Raw genomic sequence first — 12,573 nt, 5'->3', positions numbered from 1 at the left:
TACAATACATATAGATATATACATAGTTATATGAAAAACCATTTCGAAGCATGAAGATATATCCTAAGAGACTCTAGCTTTCAAACAGGGAATAGACTCGACAGATAGGGATGAACACAACCAACAGACATAACCAAGCACACACAATTCTCAACGTAGGGCACAGATATAGGTAAGCAAAATAATCATAACCAAGCATATATAGTTCACTAGCATTTGTCCTATGGTCACGACTTCGTAACAATCATAACATCAAACCATCCATATCTCCTCACATTGCACACTTTGTTGGCGCCACAGGAACAATCGCATGCCCATACATGAGGGTCAGCGCATATAGCTCTGACACGGCCCCACAGCACCCTGCCCCATATCGCAACACGGAGGGGTCGATCGCAACCGACCGATGAACTACAGCTCATCATAGTTTGATCACAACCAAACAGTGGACCGCAGCCCAAGAGTATGTCATCTGACCGCAGCCAGGAAATATGAACCGCAGCTTATGTAGAAAAGTTTGATTGCAACCAAACGGTGGACCGCAGCCAAAGAGTGTAAATATGACCGCAGCCAGCTTCAGAACTGCAGCTCAGGAACAACCAATTCGATCGCAACCGAATTGGGGTATCATGCACACATAACACATGCAGTGCACATTAGCACATTGGGAGGGGGGAGAAATCGTATAACGAAACCTATGCGTGATCATCCACATACTAAGAGTGATCCTAAGGGGTTCATACTCCTTATACCTAGGCCAACGGGATACCAATTCAACTAGCATGCAATATATAAGACTTATACAACCTACAAACGGTACCCGAAATATCAAACTAGACACAGGCACGATAGACGGAGTCCGTTGGGACACCACGAGGATCGGGGGAACATCAAACGAGGAAGCCAAAATCCCAAGGTAGGGTAAAATCCAGCGGGTAGCTGGTGGGTAAGGGGTCACCCGCCGGCTGCCCGCTGCCAGCGTTACCAACATTGGCCGCGGGTAGGTGGCGGGTCCCCTACCCCCACTTACCCCCCACTGACTCTTTCATCACAGAAAAACGCCCCGGGAACCATTGTGGAACCCGAGACCATGCTTAGACACTTTCAAACGCAATTGACAACAACACGAAGACAGTTAACGGATTCAAAAGCAAGAACATACGACACATAACCTATCATGCTTTTCTAAACATAACCAACACCCAAACATACGAATCCCCACCCAATATACCAAGAATAATACCATACGAATTCCACGATACAACATAGGGTTCTAATTATTTTTAAATCAACAAGAACACAATTCATCTTCTAATATCAAGATTCGGTAGGAATATCATATAAACATCAAGAACATCATATAATCATCAAGAACATCAAGAACACCATATAATCCTCAAGAACATCAAGGACACCATATAATCATCAAGAACCTCTTATCATCAAGATCACCCATGGAATCATAACACCAATTATCAAGATCATTATAACGAATCATCAACACACAAGAGTATGGGGGAAATCCTAAGAGGGGAATCATAGCTATGAAAATAGGTTTTGTTGAGACATGGGTTACCTTTTAGCCTTAATTAATTCCTTGGCTATGAAGGGTCTTTCTTGAAGCTTTCTTCTTTCTTGATTTCTCCTAGGGGAATTCTTGGAACTTCTTCTGTGGTGAGGGATTATTGTGGTAGGGGTTCTAGGTGCCTCCTATGTCCCCTATTTATATATCTAAGACTCCTAATTAGGGTCCAAATACTATAGGCTTGCTAACTCTATTCATTTCAGGACTAGGGGTTGGGTTTAGAGAAGAGGGCCCACGGACTATGGTGGGCCTTTTCCAAATTAATTATTGTAATTTAATTCTTTCTTTGGATAATTGGTTAAATGATTAATTGGTTTTAGGGGTCGTAACACGGGGTGTTACAATATTGAAGTCAAAGGTAAAGGAACTGTTGCAATTGAAGGACCATCAGGTATAAAACTAAATTATGATGTGATGCTTATTCCTGAAATTAATCAAAACTTGATGAGTGTTGGACAACTACTTGAGAAAGGTTATTCTGTTATTTTCAAGAATAACATGTCTTTTATAACTGATTCATGTGGTGCTGAATTATTTTCTGTGAAAATGAAAGACAAGAGTTTTTGTCTTGATTGGGATGAGGCAGAGTTTAAAGCCAATCCATGTGTTGTTAGCCAAGCTGAATTATGGCACAAAAGGCTAGGACACTTTCATTATTCCACCTTGGAGTATATGCAGAAAAAGGAGATAGTAAGAGGAATGTCATTCACAGGAGGAGTTGCAACAGTGTGTGAGATATGTCAGTTGGGGAAGCAAACCAGATTGCCATTTGCTGTAGGAAAAACATGGAGGGAAACTGAAAAACTTCAACTCATTCATACTGATGTGTGTAGAGGTATGAAGAATGTCTCTATAAATTGCAAGAAATATTTTATACTTTTCATTGATGATTTCACTCAAATGTGTTGGGTATATTTTCTTAAACAAAAGAGTGAAGTTGCTGATGTTTTTTGGAAGTTTAAATCTTGAATTGAAAATCAAAGTGGTTGCAAAATTAGAGTAATTCCGTCTAATAATGGTACTGAATATACTGCTGACAGATTTACCAAGTTTTGTGAAGAGCAGGAATTAAACATCAATTCACGGTAATCTTGTAACACCCCCCCAAAAACAAGACTACTTAAAACGAGTCATAACACCTGCAGATCAAGCACAAAACTAGCACAGCGGAAGATAAAGAGATAACTGAATAAAAGGAATCCAAAACGGGGTGTTATGCCACGTATACCACACTAGGTATACGCTACGGCGATAATCTGCAAGTGTAACACTATCCCAAAAACAACCAAACTAGAACAATCTAAAGACATTGGCACACAGGACTCAACAACACTGTCTAAAGATACAGGTGCTAAGCTACCGGCTCTAGACATGGCGCTCGACTACGCATCACCTAAAAGATACAAAGATAAACATCGGGGCGACGCCTGGTCAGCGAAAGATGCTGGTAACCCACCAATACCGTTAATTATCATAAATAGGTAGATATATAATATGAAAACCATTTTCGAAACAGAATACATATATATAAGTCAAAAGCCAAGATCAAAAGACAACACAAGACTCACCACTCACAAGGATAAAACCGGGAACACATCCCAAACCACAAAGGTTAACCACACACAAGGATAAAGACTCACCCAACGGCAACACATGCCAAAACACACCACAAGCCTCCGTGACTACACATGTCACGAGAGAAGAGAACTCACCACAACAACGGCTTCACAAGCTCTCGTGACATCACCCATCACGAGTTGATATGCCTTCCTTATACCCTATTCCAACCTTATGGCTACCCCCAACCTTGTACCTTCGGTGCCAACCATTACCTCCAAAAAGCCCCTGTACAGCCAAGTCCAACCTTATTCCTCCGGGACCGTCGTCCCCCACCTATAACCACCAACGAAAACCCACCAATTCACGGCAACACATGCCCGGATAACACAATGTGTTGGTCCCGATAGGGTGGTGAAAGTCTAGAGGGGGGGGGGGGTGAATAAACTTTCAAGCTTTTTCAAATTAAATAACTCTTTGGTAACTTCAACTCTAAGTAACAAGTAAATAGAGCAAGTTTGTACTGCACAGCGGAATAATAGTAAAGAGTTATGCCCAACTAGTAAATTAAGTGTGCAAGAATAAGTAAGATAGGTACAAATGATATGTAAAGTGACAGAGATATCTTGAATATATAAAGGAGATGGTGCACTCAATATATAATAACAATATTCAAGATTGTAAATAAATATCGTGTCACGTCGTCCGTGTGACGAATGTTACATGCAGCACGTCAAACTTGCTTAGAATAAATTAGTATTTAAGCTCGAGAAGTTTGAGTCACATGCATACGTGAGAACACACTAAACCCGGATGATTAAGATTAACTGTGAATAGTAAACGGGTTAGTCGGATGAGATAGATAGATATAGCAAATAATGTAAGTGCGGTATGTAAATGAGAGAGGCAATTTATAGTGGTTAGGAAGTGGCGTAATCTTCCTAGTCCACTTTTCTCCTTTCACGTCTAGGAGAAATTCACTATTTTCCACACACAGTTACAATAGTGAACAAGTGCTACACAGGCACTTCTTCCGGATGTCTTGCACACAGCTACACCCTGCTCCGAGTGTCTCGCACACAGCTACACTCAACTCTGAGTATTTCGCACATAGCTATACTCAACGCCAACCAAGTGTCTTGCACACAGCTACACTTAGCAACTACGAGTGTTTTGCACACAGCTACACTCACTAGAGTATTTTGCACACAGCTATACTCTTTCTACAATTTACAAATACAAAGATTTGTATTTCTCTCTCCAACAAGATTTGAGACTATTCAGACTAAGTCTCTTAGAATATTTTGAGCACTAGCACTTTTGAATTTTGCACTTGTATTGCACTTCTATCTCGTTCACTTCTATCTCGTAGGCTCATCCGGTCATTCCTTGCAACGCCATTGCTTTATGCTTCTTTTACGGATGAATACTCGTAGGACCAAAATTAATTTCTGAAATTAATTTTGTTCTTCCTATGGTAGATTCCTTCTGATTTCAATATTCTGATTTATGATGCTTGTACTAAAGACTTAAAAACTAAGGGGATCTAAAGATACATTTGGCTCATCAAAACTTACAAAAATATTCCTATCAATTTTCCCCCTTTTTGATGACGCCAAAACCTATACTCAGTCATTTGGCTTGTCTTTTAAAAACAATTATTTTTCAAAAGATTTTATTAACTTAGACATAGCCAAGATGAGTTTAACAAATGATTTTGACTCTAGGAAAGGTAGTTTTAGCCACTATATTCCTATTTCGCATTTTTGGAATTTTAATGATAATGAATTTTTGCATTTTTCCAATTCATGCGATTTGATACACTCTAAGCTAAAAATGTTACCTTTCAAGACAAATAATAAAATTAAGAAACAACTTAATAGCATCATAAACAGATAATTCAAATCATTCCAAATTGTTTCATGGGTTCATGTACCCGTGGACCACAAAAATTGTACCAATCATACAAATCATCTAATCACTTTGTTTCTCTTTTCCTTGAGCACATTGTTAATATTGTTCTGAACATCAACGAAATTGTCACTAATGGCAAAGTTGTTGCATACCTGCCCAACTGAATAGTAGTTGAAAGCTTCAGTGATGTTGCCCCCGGGCAGTATACCTTCCTCATACCATATGATGCGCTCTTCTAGACTTTTTCCATCTTGTAGCTCGGCATCATTGACTTTGATGTAGTCTCTTAGAACCATAATCATCAAGGCTCTAGCATAGCTTTGAATTCTTCTGAAATTTTCACTTGAAACCCACTTGTTTTGATCACTAGGACCACTTTTCTTCATTCCTTTTGGTAGATCATTCAAGGTCACCAACTTTGGCATTTCAACTCTACCATCTCTCGGTGTGGATTCCAAATAAAGATTTGCACGGTTGTACCAATTTATTTGCTCAATGTTTCCTCCTGCACAAACAATATCACGAAAATAACGGTTAGTGGTATTTGCACTGCTTGATCCTCCTGGACTGCCAGCTTCACCACCACCGAACCAGTACTCCAATCCTCCTCTTCTTGGTGCATTTCTTCCAACAGATCTGCCTCCTCCACCTCTACTACTGCTTGTGCCAACATTTCTGCTAGCCATGGCAGTCATCATCATCTCAATCATGCTCTCCAAATGACTGAATCTCTCTTCCCCCTTTTTGGCGTAATCAAGAAGTGTATGAACCGATTCACGAAGAGATGAAATGGATTCGGAAATATTCTCATAAGAACCCCGAAGACAGCCCACTTTGGTGTTAACTGAGATGAGATCCGTGTGGACATCACTAATCTGCTTTTCATGTTGATGAACAACATTGAGAATACCTTGGCTTTGGCTCACGACAATTGCTTCATTTGCCTTTCCAGAATTCTTGAGGATTTGGGAAAGTTGGATATAGAACTCATTGAGTTGCCCTTTGACATTGTTATTCAAGCTTCCAACTTGTCTTTCAAGTGCTTGGTGGGTATCAATCAAATGTTGTTGACTTCTCCGATTTTCATCAAAAGATGCTTCAAATTTTCCACCTTGAATATTGACAACTTGATCCACATGAGTGTAGATCCCTTGAAACATGCTCTCCATTCGGTCAACAAGGCTTAAGACAACATTCTCCAGATTTTTTAATTTCTCATTTGTAGGTGTGCCATCAACTTCTTGCTCTTCTCGGGATGAGGGAAAACACCTTGCTCCTTCTTGAGCAAAATTGGCTTCAAGCATGTGAGATTGAGCTTGATTTTCCACTAGATTTCCTTCCCTTTCCAGAGTGTGTAGCACGTGAGTATCACCATGTGCACTTTCTTCATTAATAGATTGAATTTCCTCCGTATGTTGACTAGCTTGCATGGCATTTTGGTCTTGACTTATTTCAGTGAGATTTAACACACTCACATCATATAAGCCACTATCCATCAAATGTACACCATACGTGACATTTTCTTCAACATCCCTTGTCACAAATTCGGCCATATCAACTAAAAATTTTTCTTCAATAGGCAAATCACTTTGAACAGTGCAGTCAACAGTAGCTTCGGCCAATTTGGTTTTCAATTTATTCACAAATGCTCCATTCACCGTAGACAACAAGGTTGCATGACAAACATCAAAATTGCCAATCCAATTTAACGAAAATAATTCTTCTTCATGCATACTCGGTCCCTTAGTCATCAACTCATCATAAGGACCAAGTCTCCATTTTCTCCAATTTAGGACTCTACGGTATTCATTCACTACTACAAAGTCTAAACCTTCAACTTGATGAATCTCCTAATTCAACATTGTTTCCAATTCGGCAATTTGGGAAAAAGGATTTAAGAGACTTTGGTTTGCATTTGGGTTAAGACATGTGGTAGGATTTTGGCTTGTGGTAGGGTTATGGCTTGTGTTTGGATTTTGGCTTGATGTAGGGTTTTCATGGGATTGAGAGGGTAGACCAAGAATTTCTGCAACTGGTCTTTTTCTAGCTGGGATACCTCTCGGCTTCCTCTTTCTTTTGGAATTTAGATCACTAATCACTTCATGATCTTTAAACAAGATTCTATTACTCCCAAAAGGCTTCTTTGACCTCATAGTCAACCCTTTTCTTTTGATAATCTCACCAATGAGCAAACCGAACCCTAATATACGGTTGAACTTCCCATTCCTTATTTTTGCACCTTTCACAAAGTGTGCAATTCGACTCAAGACAAGCTTACTCCAATCACCCCTAACAACATTCATGATAGCATGTACATAACCAATTCTTACGGGTGAAATATCTTCCATGCTATTTAATTTGCACAACACACATTTGTAGAGAATTTTAACAAGCATTTCATACTCCAACTTCAACTCAGATTTTTGACCGGAAAGATTTGGTTCGAAAGAGGCATTCTCATTCCGAATTTTTGTCCAAATTTCCATATGATCATATAAATGAACATCTAAGTCCAACAGTGGTTGTTCTGGACTAGATATGGGCAGTCCAAAGGTTGTGTGTAACTCGTGTTCATCAATGGTGATGAGCGTTCCATTCACGGTGGACTCAATGGTCCATCCAACAACCTTGGCATTCATATAAAACTCTGCTACATCTTCATCATAAAATCCAGAATATGAGTAAGAATATAACCTCATTAGATTTCTTTGTTGAAGTGCATTGATGATTCTTTGTGCAAGATGAGAGTTCTCGGCTTCTTTGAGGAATCCTTGAGGGTCAAAACTTCCTCCGGCCTAGATTCCCACTGCTAGCTTTGTGAGGTTGAGTTGTGTGGTGTGTTCTTCATTCGGTTGTGAGCTTGTATCTCCAATGGTGGCCATAGTGCGATTGATATTTTTAGGAGATTTGAGGGATTGAGAATTTTTTGGAAGTAGAGGTTTGTGTTTCGGCTATGGAAGATGAAAGGCTTTTGAAAATTTGAGTGTGATGGTGGCTTCTCCAACCGATTGGGTAGAAAAGAGGTGTCTTTACACAAATATCCTCACAATTAAATGTTGACTTTTAATAAGTGAGGGGTATTTTTGATATTCCAATAGCTTCCAACCTTGGACCTAACTGATAGTTAGTTTAGGTTATATATTCTCCATCCAATTTGTCTGCTGATGTGGTGCAAAAATTTAGATGCTGGGACTGATTTTACCTGAAATAAAATTCAAAGAGCACTAAATCTGTTCGAAAATAATATGTATGTATCTACACGTTTTTATGTAGATGGAAGAAAGAGAAATCTATTCTTTCTAGACTATTTATTGTGCACAACTACCATAAAAAGGTGTTCTCATTTAAGACATTCTATCATCACACCATCTTATCACTCTTAAATGGTAAGATTTGGCATATCTAAATGATTTCTACTTATATATATGTATATAGATATACGGTTAGAAAGATATGTAAGCACTATGTGCTTTAACACCATTTAATAGATATAGGTGGACTTTAAAAAGATGTGACATTTTTTGCATGTGTGACACATAGGCACGAAAATTTAAATCAGATAAAGTGTCGAAATATCAGATGAAAAATTGAGCTTATAAATAGAATAGAGTTTAGAAACTTAGCTCAATTCAATCATGCCCATCTCGTGTCTTAATTTCGAAAATCTTGATTTACACAGAGGCTTTGTGAGAATATCAGCTAATTGATTCTCGGTCGGGATATATTCGATTGATAATTCCTTCTTTTCAACATGATCCCGGATAAAATGATGTCTCACATCAATGTGTTTTGTTCTTAAATGTAACACGGGATTATGTGTTATGGCAATAACACTTTATTGTCACACAATATATTGACATTTTCACAATTCACGCCATAATCTTTCAGCTGTTGTTTCCTCCAAAGAATTTGCGCACAACAACTTCCAGCAGCTATATATTCAGCTTCGGCTGTACTTGTAGCTATGGAGTTTTGCTTTTTGCTGAACCATGAAACCAACCTTCCCCCGAAGAACTGGCACGTTCCTGAGGTACTTTTGCGATCGATTTTACATCCTGCAAAATCTGCATCTGAGAAACCAGTTAGTGTAAAATTACCTTCTTTGGGATACCATAATCCCACATTGACTGTTCCTTTTAAGTATCGGATGATTTTCTTGGTAGCAAGAAGATGACTCTCTTTTGGCTTTGATTGGAACCTAGCACATACTCCCACTGAGTAAGATATATCTGGTCGACTTGTAGTGAGGTATAATAATGATCCAATCATTCCTCGATATTTTGTTTCGTCAACATCCTTGCCTTCATCATCTTTATCTAATCGTAAAGATGTGCTCATCGGGATCTTGATTGAGGATTTTCCATCTTGACCAAATTTTCTTATCAGATCTTTTGTGTACTTGGCCTGATTGATGAATATTCCTTCACTGAGTTGCTTTACTTGCAGTCCAAGAAAGTAATTCAATTCTCCCATCATGCTCATCTCAAACTTATTCTGCATGAGCTTAGAAAATTTCTCACAAAGAATTTTATTAGTACTTCCAAAGATAATATCATCAACATAAATTTGTACTAATAAAATGTGATCATTTTCTTGAATTCTAAATAAGGTTTTATCAACAAGGCCTTTTGTGAAACCACAGTTAATTAGGAACGTTGATAGGGTGTCATACCAAGCTCTCGGTGCTTGTTTTAACCGATATAACGCCTTCTTTAATCTATAGACCTTATTAATATCACCTTTTACCTCGAAACTGGGAGGTTGCTCAACGTAGACTTCCTCTTCAAGTAATCCGTTTAAAAATGCACTTTTCACGTCCATTTGATAGACAGTGAAATTCTTGTATGCGGCATAAGCTAGAAATATTCTGATGGCTTCTAGTCTTGCAACGGGTGCAAACGTTTCATCGAAATCTATGCCTTCTTCTTGTGAATATCCTTTTGCCACTAAACGTGCTTTATTTCGAATGACGATTCCATCCTCATTAGCTTTATTCCGAAAGACCCATTTTGTTCCAATTACATTGTAATTTTCAGGTCTTGGAACTAATTCCCATACGTCATTTCTCTTAAACTGTTCAAGCCCTTCTTGCATTGCATTGATCCAATCTGGATCACTTAGTGCTTCTTCAATGCTTGTGGGCTCCACCTGAGAAAGAAAACAAGAGAATAAAGAATTTATACTTGAGGACCTTGTTTTTACTCCTTCTCGTGGATCTCCAATCACTAGCTCTGGAGGGTGATTTTTGAGCCATCTCAAGTCGGGTTATAGGTTGCATGGGCTTTCCACGTTTTCTTGTTCAGTAGGTAAATTGGAGGTAGACACATTTTGCTCATCAGATTGATCTCCAATTTGTATATTCACTTGAGAGTTTTGATTTTCCACGTGTGCATCTTCATTGGCTTCCACGTGTCCTTTACTATTGCAATCAATGTCCAATTGCTCCATACCCTGTATAATTTGATCTTTAAAAGATATGTCAGCATCATTAAATGATTTTTCAACTTGACAAATCTCCTGATCATTTTTGTTGCTTTGGGTTTCCTTCATATGAGCTTCATCAAATGTGACATGAATTGATTCTTCCACCACCATTGATTTCTTGTTCAATACTCTGAATGCTTTACTGGTAGATGAATATCCCAAAAATATTCCTTCATCTGCACGCTCATCAAAAGTCTTTAGATATGTTTTTCCATTATTAAGAATAAAACATTTGATACCAAAAGTATGGAAATATTTGAGTTTAGGTTTTCTCCCTTTCCATAATTCGTACGGATTCTTATTGTAAGACTTATGTATCAAGCTCCGATTTTGTGTGTAGCAAGCGGTGTTGATTGCTTCAGCCCAATATCTTTTAGGTAGCTCGGCTGACGTAATCATCACTCGTGCGGCTTCTTTTAGCGTTCTATTTCTTCTTTCGGCTACACCGTTTTGTTGAGGTGTACGTGCGGCAGATAGTTGATGTAGAATTCTTTGGGAATTGCAGTAGGCTTCAATCACTTGATTCACGAACTCAGTTCCACGATCCGTTCGGATTTTTGCAATTTTCAAGTCTTTCTCATTTTGTAGTAGCTTCAGTAGCTCTGGCAACTTTTGCTCCACTTCATTTTTCTTTTTGAGAAATATCATCCATGTGTACCTGGAAAAGTCATCAACAACAACTAGTGTATATTTCTTACCACTTAGACTTGCTGGGTCTACTGGACCAAATAGATCCATGTGTAGTAGACTTAGCGGTCTTGTTGTAGATTCTTGAGCTTTGGATTTGAAAGATGACTTGACTTGCTTTCCTCTTTGGCAAGCATCACATATTTGATCTTTCTTGTAGACAATGTCGGGTAGACCTTCAACTAATTTGTTTCTTGCTAGCTTGTTGATAGTCTTGAAGTTTAGATGATTCAACTTCTTGTGCCATTCCCAACTTGTTGCGTGTGAGTTATTTGCTAGTAGACACACTGATTCTTTTGTTGTGTTCCAATCCACAACGTACATATTTTTCTTTCTTATTCCTTCGAGAACAACTTCTCCTGTGGAATTATTTTTCACTTGGCACTTCTCTTTGAAGAACTCTACTAGATAACCTTTGTCACAAACTTGACTTGTACTTAACAAGTTGAATTTTAGACCTTCAACAAAGGATACATCTTCGATTTTCAAACCATTTCGAAATATTGTACCGATTCCTTTTGTTATGCCGTATCGTTCATTTCCACCGAATACGACTTTTGGTCCTTCGATATTTTTAAGATTCACAAGACTTGGTTTATTTCCAGTCATGTGTCTAGAACATCCACTATCGAAGTACCAAACTTCCTACAAATGAATTAAACATTTTTAGGTACCCAACTTGACTTGGGTCCTTGGGTGTTAGTCATTTTTGGTACCCAAATCCACCTTGTACTCACTGATCTAAGTTTAGGTGATTGGTAACCATTAAACACATTATAATCATATTTAATTTTTGAAAACATTTTTTGTGCCGGTTTTTGAAAATTGACTCGATTTCTTGGCACGTGGGATATAGATTGTTTGGACCTGTGATAAGCATTAAATCTGGACTTAGTCCATGGTTTAATATTTCCAAACCAATCTTGTTTAGAGGGATAGAGTCTCCCTGCCCCAATCCTCGGATTTCTTCCCATTTTCCTATGAGGACTTTGTGCACTAGACTCATTGGTGTATTTCCATTTAGGAACAAACTTTTGTCTTTTAGTGTACTGTTTGGACGAAATATTGTTTCTTTGAGGCTTTGGTCCAACAGTGTTAATGTTGACATCAGTTTGGTAACCAATTCCTTGTCTCACTGTGCTTTCTTGACCTTTTACACATTTTACTACTTGAACTTTATTACTTAAAGTAGTAGTAGAATTGGTCAATTTCTCGGAGGCTTGAGAACACGATGGATCATAACCAAGTCCGGTTTTATCACTTGAGGGTTTTTGCATATTTACCATTTTGTCCATTATTTTGGATGAATGCGTAAATGTTGCTATAACCTCTCTGAGGTTGTGTTC

General features: G+C 38.4%; 1 pseudogene; it reads right to left on the bottom strand.

Moving 5' to 3' along the window:
• LOC109184331 overlaps window positions 1–12,573 on the bottom strand; it is a 76,552-nt pseudogene that overhangs the window by 31,987 nt on the left and 31,992 nt on the right.

This window comes from Ipomoea nil, unplaced genomic scaffold, assembly GCF_001879475.1.
Source record: "Ipomoea nil cultivar Tokyo-kokei standard unplaced genomic scaffold, Asagao_1.1 scaffold1259, whole genome shotgun sequence".
Classification (NCBI taxonomy): Eukaryota; Viridiplantae; Streptophyta; class Magnoliopsida; order Solanales; family Convolvulaceae; genus Ipomoea; species Ipomoea nil.
Note: the sequence above shows the minus strand (reverse complement) of the source record. Positions and strands in the feature narration are given on the sequence as shown.